The sequence below is a fragment of the Ostrea edulis genome, chromosome 3 (genome assembly GCF_947568905.1).
Source record: "Ostrea edulis chromosome 3, xbOstEdul1.1, whole genome shotgun sequence".
In the NCBI taxonomy this organism is placed as follows: domain Eukaryota; kingdom Metazoa; phylum Mollusca; class Bivalvia; order Ostreida; family Ostreidae; genus Ostrea; species Ostrea edulis.
The window spans coordinates 6,815,850-6,832,619 of NC_079166.1; the positions used below are offsets into that span (position 1 = coordinate 6,815,850).

At 35.4% G+C, this 16,770-nt stretch overlaps 1 protein-coding gene across 1 annotated transcript in view; it reads right to left on the reverse strand.

The window, feature by feature from the left end:
- Positions 1-16,770, reverse strand: part of LOC125673064 (metabotropic glutamate receptor 5-like) — a 57,657-nt gene that overhangs the window by 26,147 nt on the left and 14,740 nt on the right. The gene's annotated exons all lie outside the window — the stretch shown is intronic.

The following is a 16,770-nucleotide window of genomic DNA, read 5'->3' on the forward strand; positions in this document are numbered from 1 at the left end:
GTACAGTTAATTCCACATTCAAATACAGAGCGATGAATTTTCTGTTCTAGTGTAATTACATTTCCTATAGTTTCTAATTAACCTCTTCTGAAATATCCATAGACTATTGGACACAATGCTGTCGAATTATTTTGTAAACATCATTGTCGTAAATAATTTTTCCTCATTTTTTATTCTATTGATATGATATCAGTGTTTTCTGTTTCACTAACACACACACTAACACGGTCACTGTGGATAACAAGGATACAACTCTCATTACAGAGATACATAAAGTTACTAATATTGTTATAGTCATTTCTCATGATTATTTTTCATTCTATTGATACGATATTAGTGTTTTCTATTCCACTAACATTACCTATATGAGTATATCTCGCATTAATGAGATACAAAAATCAGTTTCAATGTTATTTACACACTGCAACAATCGATGTCGTCATTTTATCACTAATATCGGTGAAAATATCACTTTTACAACCGAAAATATAAGATATTTACGAAATCATTTTCAAATACCCTCTGGCAAATAGTTGTAGTTGACAGGATCGTACGTCTGTCGTTCGTAATCAAAAGTTACAACTTGTGAAATGAAATTACATAGCTCTTATGGTACCAAGCGTAGTCATAACATGAAATTGCGGACTTGTCACCCGAGTTTCGTCCATGTTATTAGATTCCACCGAGCTCAATAAAAGCGAATTCAATTCAACACACATCTTGCATTCCTCCCTAGATTCTGGTTTCTGCCTGACCCGCCACTAGAAATGGTAACTGTTAGTTCCTTAACACAATCCCTGCCGCAAGTGAACAAGGTAGGTATTGAGTTCTCTTTATAATTAACAATAATCAACACACTGTCATTTCTGTATAATTAACAATAATCAACACACTGTCATTTCTGTATAATTAACAATAATCAACACACTGTCATTTCTGTATAATTAACAATAATCAACACACTGTCATTTCTGTATAATTAACAATAATCAACACACTGTCATTTCTGTATAATTAACAATAATCAACACACTGTCATTTCTGAAAAGTACATATTGCTGAGGGCTGGTTGGTATTGGTTGTAGTGACCTTTTTCCACTTTCATGTTATATAGTTTTTTTATCTTGCAATCAGAGCCGGTTCACAAACAAGAAATGCTGTTAATGAGGGAGTAAAACATTTTAACCTGACCTGTTACACCCTGACTGGAAATCTCAAATGAAAATAATCTAATTCAACCCCATCGATCATCTGTTTTGAAAAGATAGAGAATAATGTGATCACTTATTGATAATCAATAATATATTCAGTAAACAATCACACCATTTTCTTCAGAACAAGATGTGTACGTAGATCACTTTTATGCCTCCTATGAGAAGAAACCTTCCAAGCAGTAACGAATAACCCAACACTGCAGTGGCGTAGCTTCCATTGAGGCAACCGAGGCAGCTGCCTCGGTAAAAAAAAAAACCAACAAAAAAACACCTTTTACGTTGTTAAAATGTCGATAGCTTCTGGGGGGCTGCGCCCCCTAGACCCCCTACCTCGGTAATATTCGAACCCAAGCTACGCCTATACACTGTAATGCAGCTTTGTCACTTGAATTGTGGCAAGAAACGAAATGCACAAGTATCTTCAGGGGTGTAAAAGAGGGTGCAGAATTGCACACTGTATATGCAATAGATGACAGAGCATAAAATTCTAAATTGATAACTAAATTAATTGCTTTAATATATGAGTACCTACATGCATCTTTTCCGATAGAAATATTTTACACTGTAATCATCTAAACATTGTATGGAAAGTAAATTGTAATTCACTCAAAATGCATCGTGATAGTAGATCATCAATGTTATAATTATTGAACCAATATTGGTAAATTCAAATCGAACGACAGCGAATATCAATACGCAATTTCTGAGTTGCCCAATAGTTCTTTCCCTTTGCGGAACTCTTCCGCACAGTGAGACGCAAAACATACTTTTCCCACACGCGATGGGTACGAATGCTTATTGCTACATTCATATATTGCCTAAAGGATGATTATCAGACATCATGCAAGCACCCAAACTGCTAGGACACACACTTTTAGTAAGTTTATGATTATTTGATAATAAAATAGCTCAAATTAAAATCGATAATCACCAACATTCTTTGATTAAAGTATCACTCGTGCAGAAGAAGAAATAAAAAATAAATCTAATTTAATGGCCTAAATCAAACAAATGTTTTTCTTCATATGGTCAGTTTAATGAATAGCAACGACTGTTGTAAACAAAATGTACGCGTTAATACAAGTTGTAACTTTTATCTTTATTTACATAGCTAGTCTACAACATTTATATACATCTGGTACCCACCTAAGCGTTCAACGGAATACTGAATGTACATGATGTACCTCCATCACAGAAGAGTTGATACCTCGGAACTTGCGTATTCTCCAATATAAGTTCGGTAACTACTTTAGTATATACCTAAACTATATTTCACATTTGAAAATTGACACATGCGCAGTATAATTACAAGATTGACAAATTGTTACCACACCCACGTAGAAGGCAGGGTTAGTTGGGTAGAGTTCAAATGTTTTCCCCATTGGATTTGAATCGATTGTAAATTGGGTACGAACGGAAGTACCCCATCAAGATAAGATAAGATAAGATAAGTTTATTCCAATTTTGGGCCCAGAGGGCATAACAGCAAGACAGCTTATAAAGAAGGAAATTTCAAAACAGAAAGAAAGTTTACAACATTAACTATAGGTTACATAGACTGCAAACTAATGTGGAGGCAGCATGAATGAGTACATTCATATATGAATAAATGTAACAGACTGTGAATCCCGATCCCGATAAACGTACACGATTCTGCATGTACAATCTCACTCACCCTCTTTAACCTCGCTTAAACATTTTCTTTGTGGAACTCGTCCACGCCATTGATTGTTGATGATATATAACATATAAGATATCGAAACCGGCTGAAGTGTCTATTGGGGCTGACGTCGAATGCAAAACATTTGAACTTGTGACTAGTGGAACTGAAATATGCCACCAGAGCTGACTAATTTTATATAAGCCATCTTTGTTTACAACTTAGCGTGCAATTACGTTAACGTCTACACTCGGAACGTCTCGGTACGGGTATCTTGTTATTTCATTAAAAGTTGGAACTCAATTATAGTCTAAATAATACACACTAATTTTGGCTATGTAATAAGTCTGAATATATTGCTATTGTTTACATGTAATGCTGTTTTTATTGCATACATGTACTGCTATTTAGTATTTATCAATATGTTGCTATTGTATACATGTACTGCTATTTAGTATTTATCAATATGTTGCTATTATTTACATGTAATGCTATTTATCAATATGTTGCTATTGTGTACATGTAATGCTATTTATCAATATGTTCCTAGAATCCAGTATTACATTAGTTTCAGTCTCGCATTGCCTTTCATTCTAAACATGGAACCACTGTTTATTGACTTAAAATTGTCAATACGAAGTGTTATTCAAGGGGTGACTTTCACTCGCAAACCGAAAACTGCTAAATTTTAACATATAGTGTACCATTACACTGAACAGATGTGTAGATATATTGAATAATGTGCGCTAGTGTTAGAGCACAATAAATGTCTAAAGGAAATATAATTCTCTGCTTTCGTTTGAAAGACATTCCCTAAAAAAAATCTACCTACTTCCCAGCCCTGCATGTAAGGCACCCACACGTTGATGTAGGAAATAAAATGATAATAATGATGGTAATGATTGAAAAACAGAATACAGACTACTTCATTGAATGCGATTGGTTCTGTATTGCGAATGTGATGACATCTTAAATATCAGTGAAATTTAGTTGTTGTTTTTTTAAACAAAGAAAAGCACGTTGGAATATGAATATTTATCAAACATTTGTATTCTAGATGATTTACTGCTGACATAGTTTGCCGGGTCAAAATGTAAAGCTCACAACGGTCCAGCAATGTTCCATTTTTCGATGCTGCCTAAATGCACGTGTTGTAGGAAACGCCCCTCGGTTTTGAAACATTGCCTGCGCTAGGTTTTCTTATTCCGTCTTTGTTCGTTATGTTCTGACAGACTCCTTCATATTCCGTCTTTGTTCGTTATGTTCTGACAGACTCCTTCATATTCCGTCTTTGTTCGTTATGTTCTGACAGACTCCTTCATATTCCGTCTTTGTTCGTTATGTTCTGACAGACTCCTTCATATTCCGTCTTTGTTCGTTATGTTCTGACAGACTCCTTCATGTTCCGTCTTTGTTCGTTATTTTCTGACAGACTCCTTCATATTCCGTCTTTGTTCGTTATGTTCTGACAGATTCTTTGTTGGCTTTGTTCTGACAGACTCCTTCATATTCCGTCTTTGTTCGTTATGTTCTGACAGATTCCTCACGCGTTCCCTTCTACTCGCTATATTGGTGTCTCAAAATTCGTTAAAGTATACAAAATCACGAGAAATAAAATGCTTACACCGACTTAACGATGGGGTCAATTTTAGTATGCAAGTTCCTACGTTGAGTGACGGGGGATAGGGTTAAGCGGCATATGTATGCTGACACCATATTCATGGAGATCGGTATACTAGAAACTAGAAGTGTTCCAAAGATTTATAACCCATGCTAACACGTGACCCTCGTGAACAGAAATCAATGTGTATGCATTTTTCATATCCCCGCCATGGGAGATTCTATTTGTTGGGTTAAAGGATGTTGTACTATCAAATCGGCAATTGACCTATAAGGTCAAGTAGCCATGGTTAGAATACGACATAGTAATAGGGGTTGTCCGAATCTTCACTTCGGTGGTAATTTATCAAAAGTAAAAAGCTTACCATTGCTGACTGATCTACGAGTCTCCTGGACACGTCCCCATTGACAAATCGATTTGTGAATATTTATTGGTCAGTTTGACGACTTTAGTGGGTATTAGTTTGTTTTCATTAGATGTTATCGCGCGAAGACTAATGGTACACTGGGGACCATTATCCTCTAGAAAAGTTTTCAAAATACACAGGAACATCTCACCACGCCTCAGAAACGTGCTGTGAACCAAGGTACATAGTAAGCAGCATGTACAGACTAACAGCTGGGGTAGAAATTAAACTCCAGGCCAGTAATACTATAAGTTAGTGGCATTACTTAACATGCAGCTACAATACCGATACACTGGATGTAATGGGAATATGAATAAACGGCATTTACATATGTCAGAAAATTCTGTACAGAAAATTGCATCAACATTTATAGAGTTTTTCTCACAAGGAAAACGGATAATATCAGATAGAAGATGCTAAACATGCAATCTGCATTTCGTTAAGCGATGGAGTCTAGTGACGTAGAAAACAGCTTTTGATGAAATGCATGCATACATAGCAGTGGGAGTCTATGAGCCTGCTCTCAGAAAGTGTTATTACAGTGTATACAGTGCTTATTCATGCCTTATTTAGGATAATCAACTTCGCTACGTATATGCAGTACTATCATTACTAGATTTATAATGGTATAGGAACAAGAGACCCGCAGGCCTTATCAGTCAGTTAAAGGTATCATTAGCTCCAAGGGCAATAGTATATACATATACATGTATAATAATTCCCCGTCTAAACTAAATTGTAATTTCCGGCCGCAGAATCATCTTCGCTAGCCAAGCGTGACAATACACGGTGGTTCTCTGTCCCTGCATCGTCACCAGGATGTAACTCAAGACGTGTTCTCCAAACACAAATTAAACTAATTAACCTTTTGGACCCGCACTATACACTCAGAACCCTGGGATCGCAAGATTCACATTTTTGATACATTGCTTTCACAGGTTGTAGGCGTTAATATATGTAATGAATTTTTTTTTCCTGTAAACACACTGAATAGTTTATTTATAGGAAGACATTTTTTATTACATGTACATACATGTATATCTAAACTAGACCAAAAAAAAAAAAAAAAAAACCTCCGAGAGTCTGTGATTCTTTTCTGTTTTTCCCAAATATGCATTTAGTGTTTATGCAGTATCAGAAATAAAAGAAGTCTTTCAAATGACAAAGGCAAATATCACTATAATAATTCTGGTTCCACCCTGGAAATAAATCCCCTACCCCAGGGATCATGAAATTTACAATTTTGGCAAACGGCTACCTACTTGTAAATACCCATTTAGTTTCAATGTAATATAAAAAATAATAATACAATACTGTATCATTAAAGAAGCTGATATTTACATGTTTTACATATACACATAAAAACTATATACCAAGTTTGGCCCCGTCCTGGAGTGAGAACCTCTATTCTCCAAATTATGCAGTTTACAATTTTCGTATAGAGGGCTTTCTGCTCTACATGACTATACATTTAGGTTTTTTTTTATACAGAATGATATCTTTGATAAAATGGAGGTCATTTTTTGGCCCGTCCCTAACGCCCAGGAGGTACCGGATTCTTAGAATTTACAATTTATGTCCTCCTAGTCCAAAACATTCTTTATACCAAATGAGAAACGAATTAGAGGGGTAGTTATCAAGAAGTTAAAAATGGTCAGTTGTTAACGCACATTAAGTTAGCTCTGTATAATTATCCGGATTGTTCTCCAATAGCCCGCTCAGATTTTAATGCTAGTATATATATGTATATCAGAATTCAACACCATATATAAACTAATGAATTGCACTAAATACATTTTTAAAAAAGAACTATATTTTGTGGTGGAGGCTTACATTACTACATGTACATGTCTATGATGTGGAGAAAAACTTCAAATCAGTACAACTTTGCTTTCTATTCTTTTTTTTTATATACCTGTACGTCGTGGAAATATACTTCATACAATGACATTGCGTTTAAAAAGCCTTAAGGTTTGATATTTTGTCCTCCGATATTGTAATTCATCATAAATGCACAATGTATATACTGAAAATTAACATAACGAAAACCTAGACAAATATCTACCAACGAAAGATCGGCCAACGTAATAACATTTCCCCTGATATAAGAAAAATTAAAGTAGTACTTCAGTATCCGTCTAGAATGCCTTTTGAGCGCATTCACTGGATTAATGGATTTTCATGTTACTCCTCTTTCATGGTGCATCGCATGTCAAGCAATACACGTTTATAAAATTAACTCTGATAGTGCAGTTCGTGTACGTTTGTTCAGTTTCAATGTAAATGTCGAATGTCCTGACCAGATCATAAAATTAACAACACATCTCCCTATTTCTTTTTGATAAAAAATCAAAATGCACCCACCGCTCTAAAATGGATGCAATGCATCATATTCTTCATTAAGAGACACACTGACTCATTAGAACAATGTCCTAGAGTGGTTTTCTACCACATGTACATGTCGTGTATAAAGAGTCGTTTACTGGGAAAAAAAAAACCCACTGCAAATCTCTAAAACATTCAATTAATAAACACAGTCGTCTCTATTGAACAGTTACCTGTCTCCATCATACCGAAACCAAGTAAATATGACCCTTTTCTGTAGGTCAATCAATACAACAGACAATGGATTGATCTGCCTCGGAGGATACAGCTCTCCTGGGGTACCAATCCATCTTAAAACGTCGACTGCTGAAGATATACCACGATAAAACGTGGTATATCTGTTTGATTTTTTACATCGCTCTACTGTGAAGAGTTTTTAAGTCTTTTAAATTTCCAAATACCCTAGATATAATCGATGTAAAACCAAAAAAAAAAAAAAAAAAAAAAAAAAAAAAAAAAAAACCTTCCTCACGTTCGACAAGAGTATAATATACATACCATTTGAAAGGTCGGTCATTACATGTACAATGATTCGTACAAACATTTGGTTAACTACAATACTATAGGTAGTCATTATAGGGGTTCATTCTTCTGGAAATCCTATACAGCCCATGTATATTTCAACAATTACCAAAACAAAACAGTTTTTAAAAAGTCTTGAGACAATGATACCTTCATTTATATGAGGAAATCCGTGAATATTTTTCTGTGAATATTTCTCGCACACTCATCTTTTGGATTTGTTGATTTTAGTGCGAGATTCATTTGTTTATTAATTGATTGTGGTAATTTTAATCGTGTTCTTAAAGTGATCACATTGTTATTTTTCGTTGTTGGCACTGTTTACCATATCCGAATCCCAAATGGTACGAATTACCAATTTTTTAATTTTTTGTTTTTGGTTTTTAACATACATGTAATCACTTCAAGTCATTATCTTCCCAACATTTTATTTCACAATCACGTTGTTGTGGGACTTTTCTCCCTAATGATTTCTAATTTTGGAAGAAGAAAAAAAGGATATTTCTATTCTGACCCCGACTTGATAATGGTACAAACTCACCATCGTCTGTAGACACGCTTGCAACGAAAACACATTTTATCAGTGTATCATTCTTGTTAACAATGTAGATTATTAGTATTTGTCATTTTATCGCAGTTTTGTTTATGTAATACATGTCTCTTGATAAAGACACGGGTTGCATCGAAAATTTGAGGTTTAAATAATCAACAGTGTCGTGGTTTTGTAAATTTCTTTTGGCCTTGTATCATTTGAGAGAGAGAGAGAGAGAGAGAGAGAGAGAGAGAGAGAGAGGATCAGCCCATTGGACGAATATGAAGTATTCTAATTTGCTCCCTAGAAAACATATTGATTAAGAACCCAAAACATACGTTTGGAGATTTAGTGCAAGCTTTATGTAAATATTTCACATGTATGTAAAACCTTTCCTTTGTCCTGAGGAAGGGACAGACCGTACCCAAATTTGATATTATAAGTGTTCGTGTTGTCGGTCATTTTAGTGATTTATATAATTTTCGTATTACAGCGGCAGTGTGACCGGTCGCCCGGGGATGCTTACTCCGCCTAGACACCTAACTCTGGTATATCCACTCAACTCATTACTTTGTATTTCTTATGGGAGGGATTGATCACCATTCGTTATCCTCACCTTTTTACCTCTCTCTTTCTACAAGTGTATGTGTGTGTTATGTTTACGCTATATATAGCATTGTCTTTAGTCACCATTGATCCCCTTATTTGTGGTATACAGTGTAGTATACAATTTATCGTCATTTACTCAATATAATATTATATGACATTTGTAATCATACATCAACCAGTTTCGCCTTCTTTATAAGTATAAACTATGGAAAATAAAATGTATTTTCATAATGCCAGCTTTCAAAGCAAATTCCCGAGTGCATGTGACTCAGTTAGGATATCTAGGCAACATATGAACACGTGTCAGACTTCCTGTTCGAATCTGTAATGCTATATATTGCTCTGCATGGGTATGTATTTAGGTAACTAATGAGTAGGCTTCTTTAGACTTCCTGTTACAAATGACAGTGGCATTCAATACTAGATTGATAAAATATTCAGCGTGCTTAGCAGCAGCTGTAAATATAACCAGGCATGACATAAGAAAATCTCTCAAATCATAAAAACAATTTACTTCGTGAATAGAATAAAACTTCCCTTCTTTTGCTTATCAGTGAAGACTACGCGCAAATCAATAAATCGATCATTTGTTAGAGATATGGGTTGATTTTGTGTTTATACTGAATACTTAGTCTATCTTCTGTTACCGTATTTTAAAATGCGAGTTTTTGCGTTAAATTCAATTTTCACCAGCGATAACAGCTATATGTGTGTATGTATAATGAGTTTCTGATACACGGTTGACGATGCATGGGACATTTACTCCCATCAATCATCGTGTTTCGATATTAGTCTTCCTTTTATGTTTTAATTTGAGATTTTGTCTGGTATGGTAAATGAGATTCTTTAGATTACGAAACAAAAGAAATAAAAAAGAATACTTGATATCGTTTTTCGGGTCTTTCTTTTCTAACCTTAGTTTGTACGATATATAGACTTTGTTATTCGCCCACAAGATAAAGCATAGGAAATTAACTTTCAGCTGAAACATAAATTCCTTTGGGCATACTGCCGTTAGTTCATAAAAATGTCAGAGCAGTGCATAATACGCACTGCTTGTTGTGAAGTGCGGGATTTCTGATATCCATAAACATACCGGTGTAAGAAGAACAATGTATCCTAAATCAGTAGAAACTCACTTTTTCATTTTACCCTATGTCGGTGAATGAATCATAAATCTGAAGAAGAATCAGATCCTATTTAAGGGCCACCTTTTTTGGCGCATAATTAATGCATTTCATAAGTTTTATGCCTTAAAGGATATATGCAGTGTGCCTGTGCTGAACTCTTCCTGAATCTCCCCATTCATTAGTAGCACCGACTGATAAAAGATACTATTAAAGCGTTCTGGGAGAAAATCACTCACCACCCAGTTAAATTTCTCACAGAATCATGCAATTCTCTGTAGATATTCGTATTCCGACATTTGTATGTATTTACAGTACATAAGCTAAAGGACAAAAATATATTGAACTTTTCTCACAAGACTATAATTTCTCGTTAGATGGTTGTAACGTTGGGATGGTAAAAATTGTAATCTGAATTTGATCTCCTAAATTGGTTCTGAGGACCAAATTGACTTTTAATCCCTCACTGTTGCTGGTCCCGTGACAAATCACGCCTCGTTTAATGTCTGTTATTGTGTGTTTGATAAAAATGATATTGCAAATTATCGCCATGTGAACAGATGATGCGTGGAGTTTGAATCTAGAGAAAAGGAAGAGAAAAAAAAAAACCACAGAGAGAAATCTGTAAATCAAATGTCTTAGCAAAATTATATATATATTTTATATAAAGCACAGAAAATTTCACCTTACTTTATTTGGATTTTGACTTCTGTCCCTACCCGTTGTTGAACTCACGACCTGCAGTACCTTACCTAGATGGTCGAGCGGTCTAGCGCTCTGGTCGCATGCTGCTAGATTTGGTTCCTCAGGTCGTGAGTTCAACCCCGGGTGGGAGCGGAAGTGGGTATCCAAAAAAAAAATAAAGTGAAATTTTCTGTTTTTCTGTGCTTTATATATATATATATGAATATGAATACATGTATATATATATAGAACAGTGATCAATCTCATAACTCCTACAAGCAATACAAAATAGATAGCTGGGCAAACACGGACCCCTGGAAACACCAGAGGTGGGATCAGGTGCCTATGAGGAGTAAGCACCCCCTGTTGACCGGTCACACCCGCCGTGAGCCCTATATCCTGATCAGGTCAAAATCAGTGTGCCAAGAACGGCCTAACAATCGGTATAAAACACGTCAGACAGCATTTGATCCAATGACACATGTAGGTTGTATTGACGAAGTAGATCGTTAAAGCGACCATGGAATTTTCAAAATGCTGACTTCAATCGAGACTGTTGAAACCCCTGTACCATCAACTTGTTTGTCAGTAGCTTGCCGCTCTCTCTCTCTCTCTCTCTCTCTCTCTCTCTCTCTCTCTCCATATATATATATATATATATATACATATATATATATATATATATATATATATATATTTATACATAAAGTATGTATATATAAATATAAAATGTATTGTTTTCTGGTCACTACGTTACCATAAATTTTTATGCATAATCATGATAAATGCTTAATGCTATCTTAAAAGATTTGCTTCATCAGAAAGAATGAAAGAACAATAATTTGTTGTTGTTTTTGAAAGCCCCGACCACATCATAATTCAAGCGAAATGAGGTGAGTATATAATTTTCCCACCTTAAATACTCCAATCGTCTTTTAATGTTAACGGAGCGCTGAATGATTGTGCTCTATCGACTGTGTGTGATCATCAAACAAAACCAGCCTCTCGTGGTTGTTCACACTACAATCGAACTGCTGCTGATTAACAAATAATCCTACAATGGCTGTGCATCATATTCAGTGAGTAGACATGTAATAATGCACACTTGATTTGATCATTTAAATCCTACCTTTAACCAATGAAAACAGAATATGGCACCTGTGAATTAGCGAGATCTGATCAATAAGTGTATACACAGTGGACACGATTTTTCTTGTTTATTTTTGTAAGCTAAGTCAACACACCAGTTTTGATTCTCCGTCATATATACGTGAAGTTTTGTCAATGTTGAAAACATACCCCCAAACCACAGCTAAAACCACGAGGTATACCCCTTAGTTTGTTTCGAATTTAAACAAATCACAAGATTAAAATTCTTCGAAATAATGCAAAGAAACAGAAGGATTTCGTTAAGTCTTATTATAGAAATCACGCAATATCAATTTACTATGCCAGAATTGAAACTTACTTAAATAAATCAAATAAAAACTCGAAAAGATTATATTGGAAATTGATAAAAATGGCACTCTATGTTAAACCCGTAAGCGGTATAGCAGCTCTGCAATACTACACGGAACTGACAATGTAGAATTAGAGTCTAAACGGTATAGCACCTCTGCAATACTACACGGAACTGACAATGTAGAATTAGAGTCTAAACGGTATAGCACCTCTGCAATACTACACGGAACTGACAATGTAGAATTAGAGTCTAAACGGTATAGCACCTCTGCAATACTACACGGAACTGACAATGTAGAATTAGAGTTTAAGCGGTATAGTACCTCTGCAATACTATACGGAACTGACAATGTAGAATTAGAGTCTAAACGGTATAGCACCTCTGCAATACTACACGGAACTGACAATGTAGAATTAGAGTATAAACGGTATAGCACCTCTGCAATACTACACGGAACTGACAATGTAGAATTAGAGTTTAAGCGGTATAGCACCTCTGCAATACTATACGGAACTGACAATGTAGAATTAGAGTCTAAACGGTATAGCACCTCTACAATACTACACGGAACTGACAATGTAGAATTAGAGTTTAAGCGGTATAGTACCTCTGCAATACTACACGGAACTGACAATGTAGAATTAGAGTCTAAACGGTATAGCACCTCATCTTTCATTTCGAACAATTCCAGTATAAACCAAACTTCAGCCAATTTGTATTCATTGTATGTAGATAAATAAACCCACAGTGTAACAGTATTTCTACAAGAACGAGAAGAACTTTACAAATATATAAATGTGTACATGTAGGTTCAAATTATTCAATAAAGACAGACACAAACTGTATAGACGCACATTCTATATACAATTTCAGAACCTTTAACCATGCTGTTTCACAAACCACATTTAAAAAAGTTATACACCAATTGCTGGAAAATTAAACAAATACTTCTTTTTTAACAAAAGTATCCGACTTTTATAAGTATAGTTAAGTACAGACCAGTAGCACGTCTAATCTGTTACGTCACGATGAAACAGAGTTTTTAAACACATTTACAATCATTTCCACGTGAAATAATTTACTTTATTTACAAATATTAAGCAGGTTTTATTTCAAAAGCCAGTCAATCTATATCTTTTAAAAGAAATACATTTCAGAATTGTTAAAATATGATTTTTGTGATCTTACAAACGCATTTCATAGAGTTTGCTATGAAGGCTTTCAGCTTAAATGTGTATTATATCTGCTGATTCTTCTTTGGTGGTTTAGTAGTTACATATATTTTAAAAGTAATAGATCTTTAAAAAAGAAGATAAAATGTTTTAAAAGACCGTAACTTTAACTGTTCCACAAATAAAACTGTATTTTGTTCCATGAAATATTCTGTTGAGTTTCTCAAGTCATGTTTCGAAGTAAGTCAATACGAATGTGTTCAAATGCATTTCTACATATTAAAAAGTTCATTTAGAAAACTAGATCTAGTAAAGACACACAAGTGTACTTTAGTATAAGCTATAGCGTCCCAAAATCATTCGTGAGAGCATCAGAGAATGCGAGGGCATCACTGACCATTGTATACATCATAAAAAATTACCACCTCAAATACATAATGCTGTACTTTTTAAATCAATCAAAAAGTGTTAATGAAATATGATTATATGCACAGTGAGAACATCTATTTTTGGGATGTTACATGTAGGTTGAGGGTGTACATATGGATAGTGAGAACATCTATTTTTGGGATGTTACATGTAGGCTGAGGGTGTACATATGGATAGTGAGAACACCTATTTTTGGGATGTTACATTTAGGTTGAGGGTGTACATATGGATAGTGAGAACATCTATTTTTGGGATGTTACATGTAGGCTGAGGGTGTACATATGGATAGTGAGAACATCTATTTTTGGGATGTTACATGTAGGTTGAGGGTGTACAGATGGACAGCTGTGTATACACACAGCTAGTCACATTATTCGATTTATCGATGTGTAATATAAAGGGACCACAATATCGATGTAAACATGACCGTGTGCGCTATGAAGATTGTCCAAAGTATAATCAAGTTAATTATTACCGTAGTTCCCATTGGGAAATCGGGTACCAGGTTCTACATATTCAGTTTCTTTGTTAGCGTGAATCATCTGCCTCATTGGATTCACACAGATAGGTATACAGTTAATATAGTAAATGGTACATAAACATATATATAACAATGCAACGAAACGTGCCTGTGTTCATACACTACAAGCCGTTATCTAGATGATATTCTATACACGCAACACCATACACATACTACATATACCTAATAAACCGCAACAGCATCGTTACAGAGTTTCACGGCAAAAGATATTTACCTAAATTTTTCAGTTCTCTAGCGACCCAGGAGCTTTATATTCCCTATGTTTTTGTCTTTGATACGATACTTACAAATCGTAATGATAACCATTTCCCCGATGAATGCACTGCACTTGTAAACAATGCGCGTATGAATCTTGATGAATATAGGACGTCTACTTTAACGGATCAGGAATTCCGACAGAAATAAAAGGAAAATGTAAATATGGCAAATAAATTTCATTTCTGAAGTACCCGGGGGTATGGTCTGCGAATTCGTTATTTCAAAAAATGAATTCATTTTTAGATATTTACATTCACTGAATCTTTCCTCTTATATTTCTTTTGAAATTGACATTGTTTTCATCGTAGACATTGTATATATGTTTGTTGCAAACTAGTTCGATCCGGTTTTTTAGTTAACACTGTCCGAGTCATCTTCGCTAGGCACGGATTTTCGGTCCATTCCGCTCCCCATAAACCATTCGCCGATAGAGCTATTTAAAAGTTGGCAATTCTTAGCAAAACGCGATTGGACTCAATCAGTAGCGTTCGACCAATCAGCGACTACATTACTAAAATGACGTATGAGTGATTGTGCGTTCAAAATATTTTTAGACTCTTTTATCTATTAAAGCGAAAGTAGCATGTGCATAATACTCCAAATGATTTTGAAATGGTGAATTTTGACTGGAGCAAATGTATTTTGTTTTAGTAAAATATATTAAAAAACAACGACGTGTTATTACAACAATGTGTTATCAGTTCCATTTACAGGAGGTACATTTTTTCGCACGATAAGTATGTTTACACATTCTGTTTGCAAATTTAAATCGTTTGTTGAAAATCAACTATGATCTTAAAAGTAAAGTTGGTACGCTTCGAAAGGAAAAAAAGCGAAATTCTTAAAACACTGCGTGAAAGACGTGAAAAATTAAACACGTCCGACATTTTCTCCCTCAAATAAACGGCCAATTCCACTGGAAGTCACCATTGTTGTTACCGTATTACGCTTTATAAACAGGGGATGCTTACTCCTCCTAGGCACCTGATCCCATCTCTGGTGTGTCCAGGGGTCCGTGTTTGCCCAACTATCTATTTTGTATTGCTTGTAGGAGTTATGAGATTGATCACTGTTCGTTATCTTCACCTTGCATAAAACGTCTTTTCATTGGCTGAACATTACTTAGAAGTTAGATCAGGTATCACATGATATAAACATTGCCAACTTTTAAATAGCTCGATCGGCCAAGGGTTTATGGGGAGCCGTGTGGACCGAAAACCCTTGGCTAGCGAAGATGATCCTAGATATGGTACGTACGAGCAACGACATAACGTGATATGAAAAGAATTCCATATATTTGATTACTCCCTGAATACTTAACATTGACTCAGTTTGTGTATCAATCTAATTCGGGTGATGAAACTGCGTACGAGAAAATTACTGAGCACATTCACTTATGTAATGATGGGTATTTGTCCAATCGCGCATGTAAACAAATTGTTGTGTGCCTTACTGTGTAATAAGATTGATTGATTGTATATTGTTTAACGTCCCTCTCGATAATATTTTACTCACATGGAGACGTCACCATTGCCGGTGTTGTAGAGTGAGCCTTCCCCCGGAAGCCTGTCTCTAGAGTGAGCCTTCCCCCGAAAGCCTGGCTCTAGAGTGAGCCTTCCCCCTGGGGGAAGGCTCACTCTAGAACAGGAGAACCCCCGGGAAAGTCTCACTCTAGAGAAATGCAGACCTATGCTCGGCGCTTACGGCCTTTGAGCAGGGAGGGATCTTTATCGAACCACATCTGCTGTGACACTGGACCGTCCCATTTAAACGCTTCTTACGACAAGCAAGGGGTACTGGGGATCTATTCTAACCCAGATACCCACGGGATGACATAATAAGAACTTTAACAAATTTATACTGTATGTATATAAATGGCTTACACATGTTGAATATTATCCCCACCCTCTGTCCGTGTCTCATATAGAATGACATCTGTTTTTTAATCATTTGGAAGCAAATGGAAGAGTCGTCTGAAAAAGGGAGTGTAGATGCAAAGGTTATTTGAAAAATTTCAACAAGTATCGAAGTTAGAGAAATATAATCGATGGGCTTTGATGCAGCGATTATTTGGGAAATACAGTTTCAACAAATCTAGATTTCATAATGAAAGAACGAAAGTCCCGTTGATGACTTGAACATTTCAGG